The sequence below is a fragment of the Aedes aegypti genome, chromosome 1, assembly GCF_002204515.2.
Source record: "Aedes aegypti strain LVP_AGWG chromosome 1, AaegL5.0 Primary Assembly, whole genome shotgun sequence".
Lineage (NCBI taxonomy): Eukaryota > Metazoa > Arthropoda > Insecta > Diptera > Culicidae > Aedes > Aedes aegypti.
The window spans coordinates 83149677-83174485 of NC_035107.1; positions in this window are offsets into that span (position 1 = coordinate 83149677).

The window sequence follows — 24809 nt, forward strand, 5'->3', positions numbered from 1 at the left end:
AACAAAAGTGAACTACAGTTAGCATGGATTTATTATGAATTTCAAAGAACTTATTCAGCTTATTCATAAAAATAGGAAATATCATCATTGGTATACATAAGCTTTTTAGTGTTAGTTGAAGAAACAGTCAGCTGAAAGAAGAACATCCTAAATGTAAGCAGTTGTTCAATGCTATGCTAGTGGTAATAGACACCAGCAGATGTTTTGGCATCGCGTTTGTAGTTAACTTTTGACAGTAACTGAAACAGTTTAAAACTTATTCGTCCTTCTGCTGGATCGGCTTGCATCGATCCCTCGAATCGAGCTAAGTAATATATGTCATAGTTCTGACATCAACAAGTCTTGGCTTCTTCTTTTTACAACTGAGAAACAGTGTACTTCTTTGACGTAAGTGTTAACCGAGTCGTTTATTACTAGATTCAAGAAACGGTGCAGTGTTCAGTTCCCAAGTTGTAATTTTATTCTTGAAGGAGAATGACATCTCATCTACACTCTTAAAAATAATGAAAATCACTCCGGACGTAATTCACATTATGACTGAATGGCACATTATGTAAGTGACGAAATGACGTAAAAATGAGTTCTGAAAGATGTATTGAAAAAAATGTAATTTTACATGATGAAGGACATGAAAACGATGCCGCTATGATTGACATTTCCCGAATCAGACACCATCGTATTTAAAATGATACACATATTCACGTCATTTGGCTCGCTTCTTTTATGTGCATCCAAAAGACGTAAAATCGCATGATTTTTTCGGAGTGTTTAAGTTAACCCTTGAGCTAAAAAAATATGTTTTGAAAAGAACGTATTTTAAGCTTTAATTAAATTTATTATGAAATATATTTCCCTCTTGAACGAACAGCCTATGAACAAAAGTAGGATAAATCTCTTATGAAAATTAAAACAAGTGCAATGCATATAATATGGCGCGGTAAATGGCTGGGCATGGCGTACCATTGGTACCTCGCGTACCTGCAGGAATAAAAAAGACCCCTTTGTGCGGTCCTTAGCCTCTTGCCCAGCAACTCCTATCCCTACCTCCTCGTGGTATTGGCCGGGGTACGAGTAACCTAGGGGAAGATCGGGTAACCAACCCCCGGTGAGAACTTTGGTCGTATGCTGACAGGGAAGGGGGGGTTTGCTTTTGCTTTTGCCTTTGCAAACCTGGAGCGTCTGTACTCCATGTAAGGAGCGGCTCACAACGGCTGATCAACGTCCGAGTGCCAGAGAAGGACTCTAAGCTAAACTGCGCACTATGGCTCTCCGAACATTTAGGGGGAATGGTCCTCCGGAAATATAGGGGGTTGGTGTCAGGCCCTGCAAGCCAACCGTAAAAACACATCAGCACAGGAACGTCAACGAGAGAATACGGACCGGAACAATCGGCAAAGACCACAGCGACGAAAAAGAACTAGCGATTGGAAACTCGGTATGTGGAACTGCAAATCTCTCAACTTCATTGGAAGTACTCGCATACTCTCCGATGTACTGAAGACCCGCGGTTTCGACATCGTAGCGTTGCAGGAGGTGTGCTGGACAGGTGCATTGGTGCGAACGTTTAGAGGTAATCATACCATCTACCAGAGCCGCGGCAACACACGCGAGCTGGGAACAGCTTTCATAGTGATGGGTGATATGCAAAGGCGCGTGATCGGGTGGTGGCCGATTAATGAACGAATGTGCAAGTTAAGAATCAAAGGCCGATTCTTTAACTTCAGCATAATCAACGTGCATATCCCACACTCCGGAAGCACACATTTTATGCGCAGCTCGAACGCGAGTACAACCGCTGCCCAAGCCACGACGTCAAGATCATCATAGGAGATTTGAACGCTCAGGTTGGCCAGAAGGAGGAGTTCAGATCGACGATTGGAAAGTTCAGCGCCCACCGGCTGACGAACGAGAACGGCCTACGACTGATAGATTTTGCCGCCTCCAAGAATATGGCCATTCGTAGCACCTATTTCCAGCACAGCCTCCCGTATCGGTACACCTGGAGATCACCTCAGCAGACAGAATCGCAAATCGACCACGTTTTGATCGATGGACGGCATTTCTCCGACATAACCGACGTCAGAACCTATCGTGGCGCTAACATTGACTCCGACCACTACCTGGTGATGGTGAAACTGCGCCCAAAACTATCCGTCATCAATGATGTACGGTACCGACGCCCGCCCCGGTACAATCTCGAGCGGCTGAAACAACCGGATGTCGCCAATGCGTACGCGCAGCATCTTGAGGCAGCGTTGCCGGATGAGGGCGAGCTCGATAGGGCCCCTCTTGAGGACTACTGGAGGACAGTCAAAGCAGCCATTAACGACGCTGCCGAAAGCATTGTCGGATATGTGGAACGGAGCTCAAGAAACGATTGGTTCGACGAGGAGTGCCAGGAGGTTTTAGAGGAGAAGAATGCAGCGCGGGCTGCAATGCTGCAGCATGGTACGCGGCAAAACGTGGAACGATAAAGACTGAAGCGGAAACAGCAAACCCGCCTATTCCGGGGCAAAAAGCGCCGCCTGGAAGAGGTGGAATGCCAAGAGATGGAGTTGCTGTACCGTTCTCAAGAAACGCGGAAGTTCTATCAGAAGCTCAACACAACGGCAAAGGCTTTGTGCCGCGACCTGAGATGTGCCGGGACAAGGATGGGAGCATCTTGACGGACGGACGCGAGGTGATCGAAAGGTGGAAGCAGCACTACGATGAACACCTGAATGGCGCAGAGAAAACAGGCACAGAAGGTCAGGACAACGAAGGCGATGGCTACGTCAGCACAGCGAACAGCGGAAACCAACCAGCTCCCACGATGGAGGAAGTTAAGGATGCCATTCAACAGCTCAAGAACAACAAGGCCGCTGGCAAGGATGGTATCGGAGCCGAATTCATCAAGATGGGCCCGGACAGGTTGACCGCTTGTCTGCATCGGATAATAGTCAGAATCTGGGAAACGGAACAGATACCGGAGGAGTGGAAGCAAGGCGTTATATGCCCTATTTATAAAAAGGGTGACAAACTGGAGTGTGAAAATTATCGTGCAATCACTATAACGCCGCCTTCAAAGTGCTATCCCAGATTCTCTTCTGTCGTTTATCACCTATAGCAAACGAGTTCGTGAGAAGTTATCAAGCAGGTTTCATCGACGGCCGCTCGATAACGGACCAAATCTTTTCCATGCGGCAAATCTTCCAGAAAGCTGTGAGTACCAGATCCTTACGCACCATTTGTTCATCGTTTTCAAGGCGGCATACGACAGTGTTGGCCGTGTAGAGCTATGGAAGATCATGGACGAGAACAGCTTTCCCAGGAAGCTCACAAGATTCATTAGATTAACGATGAACGGTGTGCAAAACTGCGTGAAGATCACAGGCGAACACTCCAGTTCGCTCGAGTCTCGACGGGGACTATGGCAGGGCGACGAACTTTCGTGCCTGTTTTTCAATATTGCGCTTGAAGGTGTCATGCGGAGACCCGAACTTCATAGTCGAGGCACGATTTTCCTCGAGATCCGGACAATTTGTTTGCTTCGCGGACGACATGGATATTATTGGGAGAAAATTTGAAACGGTAGCAGATTTGTTCACCCGCCTTAAACGCGAAGCAACAAGATTTGGGTTAATGGTGAATGCGTCGGAAACAAAGTACATGCAGGTAGGCGGAACTGAGCGCGACAGGGCCGAGTTCGTCTACCTCGGATCCTTGTTGACGGCTGACGACAGTGAAGTTGTGCCTACTATGGGCTCCAGAAGAAACAGCGGTCAAGAAAGATTCACCCCCGCACCAAATGCACGATGTACAAAACGCTCATAAGACCGGTAGACCTCTGCGAGCATGAGACTATGCTCGAGCAGGACTTGCAAGCTCTTGAGGTTTTCGAACGCCGAGTGCTAAGGACGATCCTCGGTGGCGTGCAGGAGAACGGCGTGTGGCGACGAAGGATGAACACGAGCTCGCTCAACTCTACGACGAACCCAGTATCCAGAAGGTAGCTAAAGCTGGAAGGATACGCTGGGCAGGGCATGTTGCAAGAATACCGGACAACAACCCTGTAAACGTGGTGTTCGCCACGAATCCGGTCGGAACAAGAAGGCATGGGGCGCAGCGAGCTAGGTGGATTGACCAGGTGCACCAGGACCTGGAGAGCGCAGGTCGCAGTAGAGGATGGAGAGAAGCAGCCATGAACCGAGTGAATTGGCGAAATATAGTTAGCGATGTTTTATCAAGATAATTGATGTAAAACCAAAAATATAATAAATAAAATAAACCTGTTTCTTTGCTTCAAAACCATCTTCCATAGCCTCCGCCTGAAAATTTTCACCAATCAGTTCATTCACAGAACCTTCGATTGTCCTAACGCAGTTGGCCCTTGACGCAATCTGTCATATTCATCCGGCCATTCTCCGAAGACAACAGTCGACAACCGATGACACTTCTATGACGTCGGCTTTGTCCCTGACGGCGGTATCGTCGGCGCGGCCCAATGGCATTTGACGCGCACTCGATGGGACATCTTTCTAACAGAACTGTCCCACCGTGTACCGCGCCGCGTCGTCTACTCCTCCAAGGTCCAAACCAGACGTCCGCGACTCGCACGCTCGCTTCTGGATCATAACTCATTTTTTATGGCTTTCTATCACCGAAAGCGCATCATCTACCTTCGTACCTACTGTTCGAAACTGACCACCGCTCCACTCAGTGACTGTCCAACCGAGTCCCTCGAGAAGAGAAAGACGACAACTTTTGTGCTAACTCGCTTCGCAGGGTTCTCAATAGAACTCTCCCGGCGCATTGTCCCAGCAAATCAAAACACACACCACGGTGTGTCTGACATCGTTTTCAACGAAAAATAAAACTGCTCACAAATTTAACACTCACCACTCGCAATATAAAGTATTCGAACATCATCACTTTAAATTTAAAAACAGTTTAACGAGGGAGTCGAAGGTAATCGTGATTTGAAGTTTTTGCGGGTTCAACCATAAGTCTTAATTTTGGGAATACCCTTCGCGCAAATGTATCGTAGATGCTCGTACTAGGCAGATGAACGACAACTTTTTACGTACCCGGAGTTCCCCGGGAAGAATCTCCAACATTTCTCATTCTTCAATTAACAAACGCCTACCTAATAATCATACCCATCAAGTAAATATTAATTATATTCTTTCACAAGCTTTATTTCTACCGACGGGTAACCAAGGAAATACCTATGCCAATGTTGTCGTAGGTAATTTCAATGCCTCCTCTTTAGGTTTTCTTTCTACGGGAAACCATTCGAATTGTTTCAATTCATATGGGAATAGCCATACTTCTATCGCTGCAAGTAATTTCAATTCCGGCTTTTCATCAACCGAAAATCCCAACGTCAAATGAACCTACTTCTAACATGTCTCCCTCTAACATGTGACCAAATTCTGCCAATGCAAAATATTTGGAAAAAATCACCGTTAGAATATTTCAAAACTTTCCGATTAAATAATACTGATTTCTAGCGAGAAAAATTCAATTAACATTCGAATGATATTTTCCAAATTTGTGGACATTTTTCGTTAATAACAGTTTAAGATACACCGTGCTAATGTCCGAATGGCACCGCCTGACTGGCCACGGGAAGCGGAGAAGAAGATTCTGACCGTTTTCTCCAAAAATTCTGTCCCCCGAAGGACCAAAGAACTTTCAAAGGATAATTTATTTTATTGAGCAAGTTGTCATTAATAATGGTAGTGGCGATGCGAAGGACGAGAGGTCCGAAGACGCAGTACAATTGCTTGGCCGTTTTCTTACGGTTTTGGCTGGTAATAAATAATCTTCAACTTTCCAGCGATTGAACGCCGGACACCGAGGTGAAACATGAAATTCAATTGATCTCTCGCAAGTTCGTCCAAAATTCAAGGGTGACTGAAAGGAAAAGGACGTGTCATCGGGGACAAAGCGAAAACAAATTTTATATAAAAATTTTCTGAAAGACATCATAAAGGCGAATGTTAGGATAAGTTATGACTCTTGTTGGTTTAGGGTCTTTTATGATTATGGCTGCAGCAAAAAAAAAACTGCCTCGATTTGGCAAATATTGATTTTTTAGCTTGGGAATTTCGGCGACAACAATGCAGTGCAAGTAGCTTACGGTGGGTTTGAGCAGGTCGGATTCTGATTCTGCCTCCAGGCCATGATTAATGACGTCAGACAAAAAATATAGCTCTGTGTCCAGCCGACTTGAATGGATTCGTGCGAAAAACAAACATTAGAACGCTGCATCCGACCCCCGAGGCTATTTCGAGCCCCGGAGTGAGAATGTTGCAGCGCCTTGTCTAACAATCCAAAAAAATCCACACTTCGAGCCACTGGAAACCGCCACTTAATTCATAAACAAATGCACTTGGCTTAAGCCTGCTATCAACACTGGAGTTTGGCTGAACTCGAGACACGGAAGCATGAAGCGCAAAAAATTAGGCCACCACCGCCACCACCATAACTTCGTCCTCGGTTCTCATCCAGGGCAAGTCGTTAGCATGCTGTCAGATGCATTTGAAGATGACCCAAGATTAGAGGGTTCGTTCCGGACTACGGCGTAACCCTTCATCAGTGTCCAGACGGCGTTGCTAATGCTACTTACTGCCTACCACAGTTTTTTTTATTCGGTTCATTCTTAAATTTACAAAATTGAATGAACTTTTCGGAAGTTGTGAAAATTAGAGCGATTTCGGAGCAAAACAAGAAGAACGAAATACCCTTTATATTTGACTGCTTTTCTTTTCAACGCTTTGCTACAATTTGTATAGCCTAAAGTTTCGATTTTTTTTAAATGCGACACAATTTACTGAAACCTTAGAATAGTCGAAACATAAATTTAACTATATCCATCGATATGCAACAATCACAAGTTTCTCGATCCATGATGCATTAATCCAGTCAAGAGCACAAAGTAATAAAGTTATTGTTTAGGCCTTATTTTCAAACTTAAACTGTTCCACTACGGCGGATATTCAAACTTACCTGCAACAAAGATTCATTTTCCAAGTGTAATTTCGTGAAAGCTGTTAGGATTCGTACACTTGCACACCTAAAAGGCAATAAAACAACTGCATTTCGATAAATACCGTCAATTAAATTATTCACTTTGCACTTGTTTACCGAAATCACGTGGAAGAACACGATCCGAGCGAAATGTTTAGCGATCGACTGAGCCACACCACTTTACGATACAAGTTTCTCCCCGCCCCTCTGTATGACTTATTTTACCTGGTACTTGTTTTCTTTATGGAAAACTTTCGTACTTCTTCACTGAACGATTTTATCCCAAAGACTACTATAATTTATGAAATTTTATGCATATCACTCAACTACCGTAAAACGTAAAAAAAGTTCAATCTGCACTCTTAAAAATAATGAAAATCGCTGCGGACGTAATTAACATTATGACTGAATGACACATGAAGTAAGTGATGAAATGACGTAAAGATGTGTTCTGAAAGATGTTTTGAACGAAAAATGTAATTTTACATGATGAAAGACATGAAAACAATGCCACTATGATTTCCCGAATCAGACACCATCGTATTTAAAATGTTGCACAAATTCACGTCATTTGGTTCGCTTCTTTTATGTGCATCCAAAAGACGTAAAATCACATGATTTTTTCGGAGTGTGTGTCGTTCTGAGAAAAAAAAAGCTAGTGTGCATCAATGTGTGCGCGATGTTCGGCGTAGCAAGCGGTTCCTTTGATTGGATTGTTTTCGCTGCACTGTGAGCAGCTGTCATTCTTGTCATTCTTCTATTCTTGTTGCAACAATTTTGTTTAGTTTATCACCACTTGAACAGAATGTGACAATTGGGTTTATTCTACGACTGGCGTGAGGTGACAATTCTCAACTCGAGTGAAGTGACTCTCCATTTGATTTGCACGGCGAGTCACTTCACTCGAGTCGAGAATTGTCACCTCGCTATACGACACCGAAACTCGTAGAATAAGCCCAAATAATCGATCACCACGTGCGCAGTGATTTTCTGGGCTTCACATTGCATTTTCGAAAATTCTCTACGTGTTAGTTAACATTGACACATTATTGAACAGCATCCATAAAACTAATTTGGTTTTGTGTTTAAAATAAATGGTTAATCGCGAGTTTAAAAGATTGCAACAATGTTGTGCCCTGTGATTGTCATGACAATTTTGTTTATTGATTGTATCCCTATCCGCAAAAGTTGGGACAAACGGTTGTGATCTTATGTGACTTAACTTATGGTAACAAATGTTGATTTGACAACTGCTTCGGATTGATTCGACTTACTTTGTACGAGTGTACGAGACGAAACAAAATGTACAAATGAACTCAGAAAAAATCGTTTTATGCAATAACATAAAAGACGATTATTGATAGAAGTGCGTACTTCTAATAATTTAATGAAGTATGTTTAATGAAATTTGAATAGACTTCCTATAAAAAAAATGTTTGTGAGCTATCCACACAAATCTTCAAATCAACGAGCATGATATGTTGTATAGTGAGTGAAGAATATTTTGAATTCAGTACATGCTCAGAAATGTTTGAAGAATCCAACTTCGAATCTTGATGAATGTAACGGAAGTTCTAACAAATTCATCCAAGAGCTTTCTCAAACACAGTCCATTGGACGTCCAACTGATTGTTCGATAAGCGGTACACTTCCAGTACACTCATATTCATTGGCGTAGAAACAGGGGGGGTTGTCAGGGGGCCAGACTTCCTCCAGAACCATCCAACCCCCCTCCCTCCCAGAAATTTTGGATTAAAATATATATGAAAATAAAAAAAAAACAAGATTCTAACGTGAAGAAAAATCTTCTGAATTAATTGATAAATTATCTTCAGTACCGTAAAACGGGGTAACTTTGATAATGCGGGTAACTTTGATAGTGCGAGACCCACAACATACTAAACGAAATAACAATGTTTCTGTTAACCCCTCTACCGGCAGCTTCATTTTTTACCGCTAAAAAAATATTCAAACCGCGATAACTTTTTTGTTTCTCGATATTTTTGCAACATTTTTTCACAAGTTCTCAAAAAACTCTTCTAGTTTAAGAATCCGTGTCGATATAAATCAATGCTGATCTAGTTTTGAAAATATTCCGATGGTCCTTGGGGGACCGACATTCTTCATATAAAATGTTTTTGGCGGCCATTTCGTTTTTGGTCAATTTATCAAAAAAATAAAATGCGTACTATACAATGACAGGTAATAAGGAGCCACCCTGAAAAAATCATACAAATCTGTTCAGTATTCTTCGAGAAATCTGAAAATTATGAAATGAGGTTTTTTAGAGTTTTCAAGATCTTTATTTGTCCAGCGCGGTATCAAAAACATAAATGCTCATTACTCAAAGACGGCTGCATTAATGTATCATTCCGTGGATTGAATATCCGAATACGATAAAAACTCTTTAGCCTGAGATATTTAAGTGGGTTATGGCTACGCAACGGTCCCCAAGGAATTTTGGAATATCTCCGGATCCAGATGACCAATTATCAATAACGACACATATTCTTAAACTAGAAGAGTTTTTTGAGGGCTTGTAAAAAATGGTGCAAAAATATTGAGAAACAAGAAAGTTATCGCGGTTTGAATATTTTTTTAGTGGTAAAAAATGAAGCTGCCGGTAGAGGGGTTAATCAGTTAAGCAAAACGAATGCAAAAGTCAAGAGTATTAGTAAGACACTTCATGTCAAATATGAAAAATTTGTGAGATTTTAGCATTTTCGAAACGCTCACAAACAATCTGTTCTACGATCACTATTTGATGAAGTCATAATGAGTTCGTCACTCATTCTTGACAGCCTAGTTGTAGTAGAACATGAATTCGGTCTCAAATCTCTTAACGAAAACCATTTTTAGAAACTGGGGCCATTTTTGAAATTTCCATAAAGCGTTAAACGCTTAGAGGCATGCAACGCCCTATAAATGTTCCGTAATTGATTTAATTTTGTTCGATTTGTACTCCATTATCAAAGTTACCCCAAAACAGAAAACCGACTTTCGATTATACAGTAATACCTCGATATAACGTAACTCGATTTTTATTTTCGTTACGTTATATCGAGGTTACGTTATATCGAGGCAAAATATTTTTTTTTCCTAATTTCGTTCAATATGTATTTTTTGACGAAGAATGGGTCTTGAATTGATATTATTGACCTAGCAGGCATTATCAGTCTTTCCTACATAGTTGTTCGATTTTTTTCCGTGTCTAATTTTTTTATATTTTTTTTTTCATTTTCATTTTTTTTTATTTTTACGTCTCTATTACAGTAATCCTTAGAGATTTTTTTTCAGGAAAAATCTTTGAAGGAATCTTTGAATACTCGGAGAATCTCTGAATTAAATTCATAAATGAGATCTTTCAGAAACCTTTAAACAAACTAATGTGGAGCAGTCCATTAACATTTCTAGCAGGCAATTATGGAAATTCAATAATTTTGCTTTTAGGAGCTTGTGGTAAAATTCTTAAAATAAATTCGTTGGTAATTTCTTGACCGAATTTTAGAAGAATGTCCCAAGAACTCATGATTTTTTTTTCAGAATTCATGAACAAGTCACTAAAACCAAAGAACACTCCAATAAAAACAAGAGCTATCCTTGAGGGGTTTTCAATGGAAAAGTTTCTGAATGAATACGTGGTGGAATTATCGTCAGTATTCTAGGAGAATTCTCTGGAGTAACTAGGGAACTGGCTCAGTTTTTGATTGAATTCCTGAATATATTTTTGTAATAAAAACAATCTATAGAAAAATTACTTGGTGGTATTTTTGATCAAAGGTACAGTAAAATTCAAAGATATATTTAAAAAAACACTATTGGAGAAATTCACAATTATTGAATTTAAAATGCCTAGAATCCGGAATTCCTTAGACATATTCTGGAGAAATTTCTGGAGGAATATTTGAACCATTTTTTGTTGAAATTCAATGAGAACATTCTGAAGAAATTCCTCAATTAATTCTTAAGACGGAAATCCGTTAAGTTTATATTGAGTAAAGTGACCCGGCGACACACAAGTGTAATCTGAGTTTGATGTAGTCTTTTTGACTACAAAGTCTAAATAAAAAATCATAAAAGTTTTCGTAGAAAATTGAAGTGAGTAGCAGGCTTGGATCCAGTTGGAGCATAAATGCAGCAAAAATAAAGAAGAATGATGTAAGCATATGTACAGCAATGACAAAATGTTGTTCTTAACATTGAGCTTATAGCTCACTCGATATTAGGACTGTATTAAGCGTTTAAACGCTTGCATTGCTTTGATTTATTATTGGTTGGTGTTTGAAACTTGAAAAATGTTTATTCTAGCTCATAAATCATGTTTAAAAAATTTTAATTAAAAAATTGAAAAATAAATGGGTGCTAAAAAAAGTTACGTTATATCGAGGTAAAAATTACGTTATATCGAGTTACGTTATAAAGAAGTTACGTTATATCGAGGTTACGTTATATCGAGGTATTACTGTATGAAAAATTATATATCCATTCACATGAAATCTTTTGGCAAACTATCCACTGCAATCGATAGTTAGGATACCAGTACTTGTTTTAAAAATATAAATTATAATTCTTTGAAACAGCATGCATAAATATTCGAAAAAACTATCAAAGTTACCCCGTTTTACGGTATTGATGTTTTGGGTTAAATCCCGTTAGGCTGAATGCCGTTAAGCCGAAAAACATTAGGCCGAAGGCCATTAGTCCGAATACCGTAAGGCCAAAATGGTTGTTAGGTCAAAAGGGTCATTAGGCTGAAAATGGCCGATAGTTCGAATGAACCGTAAGGTCGAATCAAATTGGATAATTTGCATTACCTAGAAATCGTCGAATGAATTTTCAGGTCAAATGGATTGTTAGTTGTTCGATCAGGATAATTTGCTTTACCTAGAAGCCCACAATATTCACTGGGAAATAAACTAGAGAGAACAGCCTTTGACTCAAAGAAGAAAAAAAAAACACTAATGAATGTGTTAGCCATTTGAAATAGAAGTAAATTATACCGATTAACAAATTTGGCCTTACGACCTGCACCCGTTATTTTGACCGATATGGACATAAGTTATTTTTGCTCAAATGCAAGCTGCTTTTTAAAATATAAAAAATGAATTAAATAGGGAGAAACCCCCTCTATCGTTTTTCTTATAGTAGTAGTTCCTCCAAAAAACTTTGTTTGGAATTTCTGCAAGCAGGCAGAAATTATTTTTACATTAATACGTTCGTCATATTCTTTCTTCTTTTTTATGGCTTTACGCCCTTACAGGAACAAAGCCTGGTTTTCAGCTTTGTGTTCGTCCAATGAGCACTTTCACAGTTATTAACTAAGAGCTTTCTTTACCAAAGTTGCCATTAAAAAAAAAAAAGACACGGACACCGTCTTCAGCCATTTAGCTGCACAGATTGTAACTTAACACTAGACAACTGACAAGCATGCTCCAGTAGCACAGCCGAGAAACATTCCTGACGAAAAGTTTCAATGGCTGAAGCGGGAATCGAACCCACACCTAATGACACGATGCACTTAAATGTCTGACAACACTAACCGCACGGCCACGAGGCCCACTAAAGGTAGTCGATTTTTCCACACAGGTTTTGTTTTTTGTCTCGGTTAAGACAAGATAAGATTAAGATAAGGTTTTTCGCATTCATATATCGTGTGGCAGGAACAATGATACTCTATGCCCAGGGGAGTCAAGGAAATTACGAAAAGATCCTCGACCGACCGGGAATCGAAACCTGACTTCTTCAGCATGGCTTTTCTTTGTAGCCGCGGACTCTAACCACTCGGCTAACCGCATGAAATTTTTGTTGTGCGGATACTGCAGGACTTTTTAGACAGGCACCTAAGGCAAAGTTGTTCAAAAGCTCAGGGACTATCATTGTTTTACAAAATCTCGAACTTCAAGGATTAAACAAAGACATAATTTGAGCTACTAAACAAATCTCCCGATCAACCAGTGTTACAATTTCTTTATAGATCTTTGTCCAGCGATGGCAATCGCCAACGATTCAAAACGAATCGATATCGATCGCTATCGAAAATCACTGACTGGTTGACCGGGCTGCCAAATACGCCATCTTTATAAGTGATCAGGCTCCTGAGATATTTGCAAATAAAAATGTTATGCTCACTTGCGCCGCCTGGTGGCAAAATTACTAGCTCGAACAATGATAGTCCTTGAGTTACCGAACAATTTTGCCGAATACGTCGTATTTCTAAGTGGTCAGACTCCTGGGATATCCACATAACCAAGGGTGTTGTACAAAGTATCTATTATGTAAACAAAACTCTATTATATCATTTATCTAAACATGCTCAAATCTTTCTAAAAAAAATGCAGTAAACAGTCACAAGGGATGGATGATGCCAGCACTAAATGTAAACATATAAAACGAAAAAAATATGCATTTTCAAATGAAAATTTTAAGAAATATCAAAAAAAAAACTGATCAATGTTACCCCGGATTACGATACCGCCCATTGAATCGAATGCTTAGCCGGTTTTATTTTTCTCTATGTTCTCGTTGATTTGAAACCTATGAGCTTCACAGGTCCACTTTTTGAACAAATGTTTGTGGTTGCGTTCTTCAGCAAACTTTGAGAAAATGCTATTATGCACATATTTTCTGACGATATTTTTGATCTAACTCTTCATTAGAGTATTGTGAATTTAAACTTCGGGCGACCCAAAATAAAACATTTTTTCAGTATATTTTTTTTGTTTTCAGTTCTACATACAGTCACCCCACAGTTATGGATCGACTTATCATTTTTCAGATCAAAATATGATTAAAAAACATGGTGAAGCTGTCAAAAACAAAATCACCTCCCTGGAACTGCGGAATATGGTTGTTTTTGAGAATACACCTCAAAATACCTGGTTATTTGCGAAAAAGTTTCGATTTCGATAGAAATTGCAAACAATGTCCACCCCTGCAGATGTGAATCAGTGGGAGAGGAGGATCCCTATTACATAGCGCAACAAAAATGACATTTTTTCGTGTCTCAAGGATCAAATTATGTGTCTCTAGTAGATTTGGGGTTACTGAATCTGATTCCGTTCTCAGAAATTTTCCAGCACGTCATAATTTTTAGCTACAGATCGCCAAAGTTGTATAAAACATTGGTTTTATTGATGTTTACCTAAAATTTGAAGTATATTTTATCAAACTTTTTTATGATCTTATCCATCAAGGATGCAAAAGAGAACTTAAACTTTCGTTTTAGATATATTTTGGTTGAAATTGAACGATTAAATTTAGATTAAACCGATTTTTTTAACATGCTTGCAGTCTCCATACAAAATTCTTCGTTTCTCTTATATAGCAAAATACAATACTTTTCTAAACTATCAAAAAATAACTTTTCCGCATCAAAAGTATTATAAACTTTGATGATAAGTATTGTTATACACATAAAGTTTGAGTTCTGTGGCAAATTAAGCAAATAAATTGCCTTACAAGATGGCAAACTTGCATGCAAAAAGTCTATTGTTGCCTTTTCAACAACCAATATCTCAAACACTAGACGTGCTATGCTATTTCTGTAAACGGCAATGGTTTCAGCAACCCTTTATTAAGTAAATAGATGTATTTTGATGCTGGAGACAAAAACGTGTTCCGCAGTGTTATGGATCAAATCGACTCATATTATGGATGAATATTATGGACGAATGAACTAATCTACGATGACGTCACGCCGCAACTTCCAGCGGGAAGAAAACCTTTACTGCCGTATTTACGAAAAAAGGAACAATTTCGCTGCACATTCATCCACTCGATATTCATCCGGTGAACATTCATTCACTGGATGTTGGTCCGGATGTCATTTTATGTAAACACGGCCCGCATGTACAGCGGAAAAGAAAAAGAAAGTCAACAACGAAAGAAGACCGTGGATAAGTGCATGGTGTGTTAGTGAAAGCATACGTTTTGGCGTTTGTTTCGGAATCGTCTCATCTTTGATTCATAACTGTGGTATGGGTTTCAGTGCCCCACAATTATGAATCAACGCTTTTGGGAATACAGTTGACATTTTATTTCCTACGGACGGGAAAAATATGCTTTAACATATTACAATTGATTGTGATTCTGTACAGATTTATGGTTCACTTAGGTAAAATGTGTACTGCGTAATTGCAACTCTATTTGATGAGATATTCCCGTTTCAATCCAACTTTGATCCATATCTGTGTGCTCTCCTTAACTGTGGGGTACTGTAAATGTGGTCTTCAAAAGAGTTGTACACTCTTCCAAAAAATCATTTAAATTTACGTCTTTTATGATGCACATAAAAGAAGCGAACCTTTTGACATACACACCAAAAAAATATTAGATTTACACGTAACGTAATATTAACCTCAATCATGCAAAGCCATTTCTCATGTATTATTCAATGATAACACCTATAAACACATCTATTATATACAACATTGTTACCAAAATCCTTAATATTGAAGGCGAAACGTCTTCTCTCGAATAATGTTGCATGCAAAACGGCACGGTTTACATGATTTCCACGCTGAAAATTCAATCATAAATAATGCACATGGAATGACAAGCCGTCGATCCATCCATGTGCATTATATTTGACAGAATATTCAGCGTAGAATCATGTAAACCGAGAATTCTTGTTTGCAATTTCACTTTCAAGATGCAAGAAAGCATGCAACATTGGCGAATGTTGGATGGAAGATCATGAAATGTTTCAGTTTCACTCAAGTTTGCAAGCATTATCGAATGCAATGAGACAGTTTACATTAATTATCGTTGAATGTTCAGTTGCAACTCGTTTTACATAATTATCATAAAAAATTACGTGTCATGTAAATTTAAGAATTTTTTGCAGTGTACAATTACATCTGTTCTTAAAATTACATGAAAATGAAAAACCAAAAAAAAAAAAATTACACGTCGAGACGTAAAAGTCATTATGACTGACTTTTACATCACGACGTGTAATTTGATTATAATCTTGTTGTCATGTTTATTTAAGAACGCATTCATAAATGTGTATGTGCGTACTCGAAAATTTGAAGTTTGAAAATAACTTAGAAACTCTTACCTTGCTACTTTTGACGATTAACTGCACATTCAATCGGCAACACGTAGGAAAAACTAACAATCGTTGCCCACATCACATGTGAACATTTTCGTTGACTCCTACATTGCTCGCAGGACTAAAAATTGACAAACACTTTGAACGGAACGACAATTTCTTACCACGTAACAAACTCCGGTAACTAAAATTTGCTCATTGTCTATTGCACCACACTAATAACTTAACGCAATACAACTGTTGCAAACGGTGGCAATCTTGGTGTCCAAGTTTGAGATAATCATCAGCTGACGCAAACCAGATAGAACATATTTTCGGACCCGTAGAGTCTCGCGCTAAATAATTTACTTACTGCCTAATCACCGCACTTGTCTGATAGAAGTGAATTGTTAGCTGCTTTGCTTAATGATATATGCAAATTTTAATGTTTAGGAACACTTTAATTTTCTTCATTTTAATATTACAAAGCAACTGGCATGTGGACTTCAGTGCACTTGTAGATTTTGATTTAATCTAAAGCTTATCCGTACACACTTTCTGGAAGAGAGTTATCATCATTTTCTCTTCAAATCTTCGAAAGACCACATTAACGAAAACTAAGAATAAAAAGCAAAATCAATATAGGTAATTTTTGTAGCAACCCTAAGTTTAAGACAGTGATTTCCAAAATGGGCAAATTTGCCCCTCTGGAGGTAATTTTCGAGTCAAATGGTGCGAAAATGTGTGAAGTTAGATTTGGGGGCGAAAATGTGTACAAAAACAACTTCTAAATAAAGAAGAGTGAGATATGCCACATGATTTTCAACTCACTACTTCATCTAAACTTCTAAGCACAGTAAGAAATGCTCCGCTAATATTGTGAAGTCAAAATTGTAAAATTCATGCTCAATTTTGAACTATGACAGACAAAAACCAAAACAATTTTTTCAACAACATGTTCTCTATTCTGTTGGTACCGTTTTGTCTCAAATTCCTAACAGACTCATATTCCGAACACTCGGTTTTTGTATGGCGATGTGGTTGAAATGTTTCGCTGAAATATGTCATCAAATTACAAGGAAATGGCAGCCAATTGCAATTCAATTTTAACGTCTTCCAATCTATGTTATACCTCTGGAGTAGTGATGATTCTCTAGTTCGAGACCAGTAGAACTAGCTCAGATAAATTTATTTGCAAAATTATTCATTTGAATACGATTTATTCGTGCTGTTCGGAATTTGAATCAAGGTGTTCGGAATATGAGATAGAATGAACACAGTGTTCGGCATTTGAATCAAAATAGTGTTCCATACTTTAACGTAAAAACAATACTAAGTAAGCCAAAATAAACAATTTTATTGTCAGAGCCAACAACTAACAGTTAGACTTAGCGAATGAATTTAAATTTTCACAAATATCAGCTAATTTATGCCTATCAGATGCATTTGAAGTCACTGTTGGCCTTAAGTGTTCGGAATATGAGTCAAAACGGTATTTTGTTTTAAATCATTTCGGAATTTATGAGCTAAACTAGAAAACGAAATTATGTTTGAAATAATAAGAAGTAAAAATATGTAACCATATTTTTCAAAACCATATGAGAGAATACTGAAAACATTTTTTATGCTTTCTGTGTAAAAACGCATGAACACAGATAAACAGACGTCACACTCTCATCATTGTCCATCGACCACCTTTTTAACGGTCGATTCAAAAATATGGTAGATGGCCAATCCGCCACCCGCAGCGCTCGCATCATTTTTGTTCGCGTTTGACGTTTACACACTACCGCCATCTGTTGGCCCGTCGGCCAAACACACTCATTTTAGCATTGGGCGTACATGTCTTCGTGACTATGATTTTGATCGAGATTTGTTCTATGTGTTACGTCTGTTTGTCTGTGGCATGAATATAAAGGGTAATTTCAAAACTCAAGGGCGGGATAGTGCGAAAAAGTTTGGGACACGCTGGTTTAAACTTTTAGAATCGATTTACTAAGCTCAAATGAAAAACAAATCAAATGAGCCCATAAACCACGTGATAATCTATGAAGTGGCAAGGGGTGGTATGACCAATGATCACGAGGAGGGAGGGTAAGTGGTGTTGTCTACCTAAAACAAAAAAAAGTTTGATTCTAAATATAAGGTCTTTCCGAGCTACTTTTCTAAGAAGATACAAAACACAATTACAACCCCCCTCTCTAAAGGCATCTTTCGTTTAAAATCATCGAGAACAGAGATTATTGTATTGAATCAATATTTTTTTGTTTTACAATCCAGTTGGAAATTCAGCATTGCACAAAGTTAAAGCTTAGTTAATATAATATTGCACAAAGTTATAGCTTAGTTAGAGTACACTTGATTCTTATTTCACTGCAAATTTGTCTTCGATTACTGATCTATTTCAGTATATTTCGAGATAATTATCCCTGCTTTATGCCGTGAGGGAAATTTTTGAGGAAAAATGTAAGTTCAAAATTTGCGTATCCTGTGATGTGTGCAAAGTTTTGTGTAAAAGGCAATTCCTAATGGATTTTTTTTTGTTCTGTTTTTTTTTTCAAATTAAAATTTTCCAATAAGAATGACTGAGCATAAAGATTGAGAACTACTTATTGCTACTCACCGATAGGTGGCACTGCCTCCAGATTGCTACACACCACTGAATTCATACTAATTTCTGAAGTAATGTTTACCCAAGCAATACTGGAGATATGTTCGCATGTTTCTTCCATAGAATTTTTAAGACTAGGGAAGACTGGGGATCGCCTCCAATAAAAAAAAATTGACACGTCAATGCTCTGTCACCATCAGTGTCTAACGAGTGAACGGTTATTCTTATTTCGTGATTGAGTTTCTAACTTCTGTTTTTTTTCGTTTTGAGTGGCTCTAACGATTCAATTAAGGTGAAACAGCTAAATTTAATAATGTACTACATTTTTAAACCACATGCACATAGCAAAAAACGCACCGAACGACTGTGCAATTCCTATTTTAGCTTCGATTACTAGCAGAATGTTTGAATGTTTGTTCCGGTATGTTGGATCTTAATTAGGATAAGCGGAGAAAAATCTGTAAACAAAGAGTAGACAACGAGTAGCAATTTCTTAGCGTGTAGTTTTTCTTATTGGATTTTAGGATACGAAAAAGTGGTTGCCAACTTAAGTTTATTTCGAGCTTAATGGGGCAAGATTGATTACATCTCATTGGTTGGCGTGCCTTATGTCTGTGCGTGGTGTTCAAAATTATCGCGCTGATCTTGAGAACGCTTGTAGATCTCCGCAGTAACTTAAAATCGATTGGGAGTTTTCTACGCCACTTTTTCAGATCGTTCAAGGAATGATCACGATTTGAAATAACTTGTACTTCACCAAATGATCTCAGTGATCGACGGCAAAATAATATTTCTCGTAACTTATGGTAACTAGTGTATCACAGAAGTTCTTAGCAAGAGCCATATCAGTAGACACGCAGCTCTTCTGCAAACCTTGACCACAGATAAACAGACGTAACACTCTAATTATTTTCATTTTGACGTTTGCTCACTACCGCCACCTAGTTTGCGGTTGGCCAAAAGAAGTGTTTTTAGCATTGGGCGTAGATGTTCGCGTGACTATGTTTTAAATTGATAATTGTTCTAGCTGTTACGTCTGTTTGTCTGTGCCTTAACTGTGGAAGTGCTCAAAGAACAATAAACTGGGAAGCAGGATTCGTTACAATTAGTTTGTAAATTCATAAATAATAAGACAACTGTCGTTGTCGTTGATGAACTTCAGTGAATGTCCCAGACTTGGTGTAACATATTGGCGGAAATCTTGCGCAGCATGACACCCTTCAACGCTGACGAGAAGATTTCACCTTCACTTCAAACGAACCGTGATCGTGGCGGAAATACTAATGAAATTGAAAATTCATTCAGCTTACCGATAAAAAACGCATTTGATCATCCACTTCTGGCGATGATGGTAGATACCTATCGATTGCGAGGAAAGCAAAACAGCCATAAATTTTCGTCGATAAGTGTCGTTGGTTGTGGGCAAATGCTGCGTCTATGAGCGCAATGTGTCGACGTTTAGATCGTAATCGCCACAGATACATTTACTGAATAAAGTTGTTTGTTGGCAGAGTCGAGATTTTTCCTTACTCGGTAGAGTCGGCATGTTACGTCGATAAACTGTTGTGCCGTCCTGCGTTGCGAATATTAAGGTTCATCGATCGATTGCTAATGTCTAACGCTAGCGTTACCTCGTCTATCTAGCATTCGCTGATTGTAGACCAGTAGGTGAAGCGGCGGTCGATCGGCCTTGATGGTGTTGCCGTGCTGCGGTTTTGTGCAGCGCATGGCTTTCTTTCGTTGTTTACACCAATCGGAAGGTGGCACATGGTGTTGTTGGCGGTTTGCACATCATTGCTGACAGTGCAGCTACTGCTCTACCCACATAAAGGTAAATCAACGGAGTTTTGCTTTTGCATGTTTGCATTGCCCACTGAACTAGTTTTTACGCTGGACAAGTTGGATACGGAATCCTAATGACCGTAGTGATGAAGGTGCAACTATTCAGCTGTACCATGCTGAGAGTGGCGGGTTCGAAGCCCGGGATTGGCGTTTCTTGCGATTTGCAATCTCAGTTATTAATTGAAGAAGTGCTCATAAAGCACCAAGCTGAGCAGAAAAAGCTGTCCCGATTGGAACGTAACGTCAGAAAGCAGAGAAGTTGAAAACGGAGTTGGATACTTGCACGTAAATGAAGACAAGATGCAGAGTAAAAGTCAGGTTTCATCGTGGCGTGTGGTGCAGAACCTTAATTGCAACGACTGACTGGTAGCTTACGGCGATTGACGGGACGAACGTTGACACGTGATTAATCAGATGGTGGAGATAGTGAAGCGATTAGTGAAGAAGGAGATACTTATGTAATTGTTGTAATAGTGTTTGATTGATGTTCATTGCAGGGTATTAATAAATATTTGAATAATTTTATTGGTATTTAGGGTATAATTAACAACATGAGTTGATTGAGCTTCTATGAGAGAAACATGGATGTCAAAGTGTCAAATGAGATGAGAGACAATTTTCAAAAGGCTCCGTAAACGAGTTGTAATGGCAACTCGAACTTTAACATCGGGTTTCTCTGTTCAGGCCCCCCTATACACACTTATGAATAATGAAATTTACAGTCAACTCTCCATAACTTGATATTCAAGGGACCATCGAGTTAGGGAGGAATCAAGTTACAGAACACAAAACCAGTTCAACCAGCTTTAACTATGATTCTCTAATTCGATATCGAGATACGGAATATAGAGTAAGGAAGAGTTGACTGTGCCGTGGAAGTGATTCACAGAATGACTGAATAACACATGATAAAAATGATAAAACGACAAAAAATGTGTTCTTCAAGATGAATGGAACAAATAATGTAATTTTACATGTTAGAGCACAAGAAAACGATGTCACTGTCACATTTCCCGAATCAGAAGCTATGGTATTTAAATTGGGGTACAAATTTACGGCATTCGACTCGCTACTTTTATGTGCCTCCAAAATAAGTGTATATTGACATACAAGCATGTACTTCGTTTTGGAAGTATTAATGGTCAAGTCTATCTTTGTTGTCTGCCTTCTCAAAGGAGTGAAGTCCACTGCCATGCGATCGATTACAATGCGGTTGATGTCGTTAGCAAAGCCTGAGAGTGCAATGTTTATCAGTAAATTTGAAAGTGCATTTCATTGCTTCAATCCGTCTAACATTGAACACTTGATCTCCAACTATTCAGCGTTGCACGAATCAACCATATTAGTTAAGCCGGAAAACCATGTCCAGATATCATCTGCTATAGTTCCAACCTAGTATTTGCTGAAAACAGACTTAGGTGTCGGCCAGGGAAGATGCGTCACGCGGAGCTACGCGAAAAGCCTTTGGAGTTTGACATTTCAAGCGTGTGCTTGAATAAAGGCGTAAGTCGCATGGTCGATTTCTCTTCATCGATCTTCTCTTCTGTTAATAAAGGTGTCAAGATGTAGGATTGTCAGTATTTTTCCACTTGATGCAAGATTGCATCGCTGCCTATCGTCCTGAACTGAAAAATTGCTAACAAACCCGCATCTTGTCAACGTTATTCACAGAAGAGAGGATCGATGAAGAGAAATTTGAATTAAATTTAATATGATTTAAATTAAATTTGAATATAACATTGGATTTTGCATGAAGTTTTAAGGTTATTTGATTATCACTTCATTATGTTATGTTATGTGTGATATCAGACTCACATGTTTTTATTTGTTTTAACAAAATCTTTGATCATAGTTATTGATTAATCTCGACACGTTGAAAGCTGAGACGAGACTCGCGAAGAGGAAAAAAAGCAACGTCATATGCAGCCCAGATTTCGCTGTCACGAAACGTCAGATGCAGCCAGTTGATTTTGTGGGCGAATATGTGAAAAGTATTGAAATAATTTCTAGAAAACTTAATTCAGCGAAATATTTTCATTTAATTTGCACTGACGAAACTAAATCGAAACAAGCTAAACATTTGTTACTGCAATGTTTACTGCGTTTGCGGATATGAAATTTAACTTTGAAAGGTTTTCTGAACTTGGAACGATACAATCACAATTCATCTTTGCCATTTAGTTCATGTAAAAGCTTGAACATCTTGCTCACAAATTTGTGTAAACACAGAATCGAAGAAGAAAATCTTAGCAACCGTAGAAAAAGAAGACCGACTTCGCGAGTCTCGTCTCAGGTTGAAAGTATATGAGATGATGTTTAAAAGCCCATTGACTTTTTCTAGATGATTTTATTTTAAATTTTTAGCTATCGAAACGGTAAATGTGGATATAAAACAAATGAAGTTGTTAGCGACAAGACTCATGAAAATGGACTCATGATTATTTTCATGTTTCTCCAGAAAAAAAAATGAAATTATTTTTTTTTCTTAGCTTAAGTTTCAACCTTCAATTTTTTTTTGAGTTCGAGTGTATACTTCTAAATTATTGCACCATGAGTGAAAGTTATTTGCCCTCACTATTCTATGTTTGACTAAACATCGTAAAAACCTCTGCCATGAGATTCTCAAAATTATTTTTTGACTGGTAAAATTCAGTTTGCAACAACAATATAAGAAAATCTCACAATTTTTCACCAGCTTTACGAAGATTTCGCTTCCGCATGCCAATGTGCAAAAATATGGAAAAATAGTGACATCTATGTTATGAGCACGAACTGTATTTATTAACAATAAAAAAATATACCAAAGTTATCTTCAAAAAAAAAAATCTCGATATCTGTCCATAAGTAACAAACTTTTGGTGTCCCTTTGAATAAATGTTGTTTTCTGTTACTTTAAGTATTTCTACCTTTTGTGTGTTTTGAGTTTTTGAGTTATCGCCTTTGTGATTCTATATGTTTTTTGCAACATATTTCATGGAGGACTCGAAAACCTTTAGCCAAGGGAACCTTTTTTTCCAAAATGTTGAAAGATCATGTCTGTAACGCTTCCAGTTGATCAAAATCTTTTCATATTATCGATTTAAATGTAAATTATCAACAATATTTTACAATTGTTCCATTTTTTCTCAAAAAACTATGTGGGTGCTTGAAATTTTCTGTCAATTTGCGATATATTTTTTTTAACGTTCTTTTTGATCTATTGATATTTTTAATATTGAAGGGATCATCGACTCATGGAAATATCAAGTCATGGAACAGATTTTCCTTGAAAGTAACCATGATTTTCCGTTTTTAGTATGATTCCATGAGTCAATATCGAGCAATGGAACATCCAATCATGGAGAATTGACTGTATTTTTGGCAGTTTACTCAAGATTTCCTTAAACGTATGCTCCAAAAAATGTAAGTATTTGTAAAGGAATTTCTGCAGAAGCTACGCCAAGCATTCTTCTATGAATTCCTCCGAGTTTCTATCCTGTAACTTTTTCCAAGAAGCGCTTGCTCCGATAAGTTCTGTTACGATTCTTTTAACGGTTTTTTCATTAATTGCTGCAAAAATATTTTGAAGAAATAATCAGAGCGTTTCTCCAGTAAATCAAGGATGTTTAAGTATTCCACTGCGAATTGTTCAAGGAAATAGAATTGCTTCAGTTTTTTTTCTGGGATTCATGGATTCATCTTGAAATTCCTTTAAAGATTTTGTTTAGTTATTATGCCCAGGACTTTTTATCCTTTTTTGAAATTTCTCGAAATATTTATTGAACGCTTATTTCAATAAATATGTGATACTTGAATTTCTTAAAAAAAAAATAATGTGGAAGGAAATTCTCGTCTAGAAGTCTTCAGAAATTTCCTAAAAAAATACTCCACAAGTTTCTAACAAACATTTCTTTAGGGATTTCGCCAAGAAACAGTTTAAGTATTTGTTCTCATTTCTCTGGAATTTTGCGGAGGATACCTCTTTGACTCGCACCATTTATTTATCCTTTCCCATGTAAAGTTGTTCAAGCAATAATCCAGAATTTTTGAACGGATTTTTCTAGTGTTTTTTTTTCTTTTTTTAATTATTTGGAATTTCCTGGAATATTTTAGGCTATTTTAGAGCTTCCCGATAAGATCTTGAATTTTTTATGAGATTTTCGACAGACATTCGGCAAGATACCTTAAGAAATCTTCTCCCAACCTTTGTTAGCAAGCTAGAATCCCATTAGAAAAGTTTCTTAAAGTATCCAAAGCAGCTTGCAGCGGGAAAGCTTGGTGGACAATTTCTTGAGAAAATCATGGATTCTGGTGCAACTTTCAAGTGTA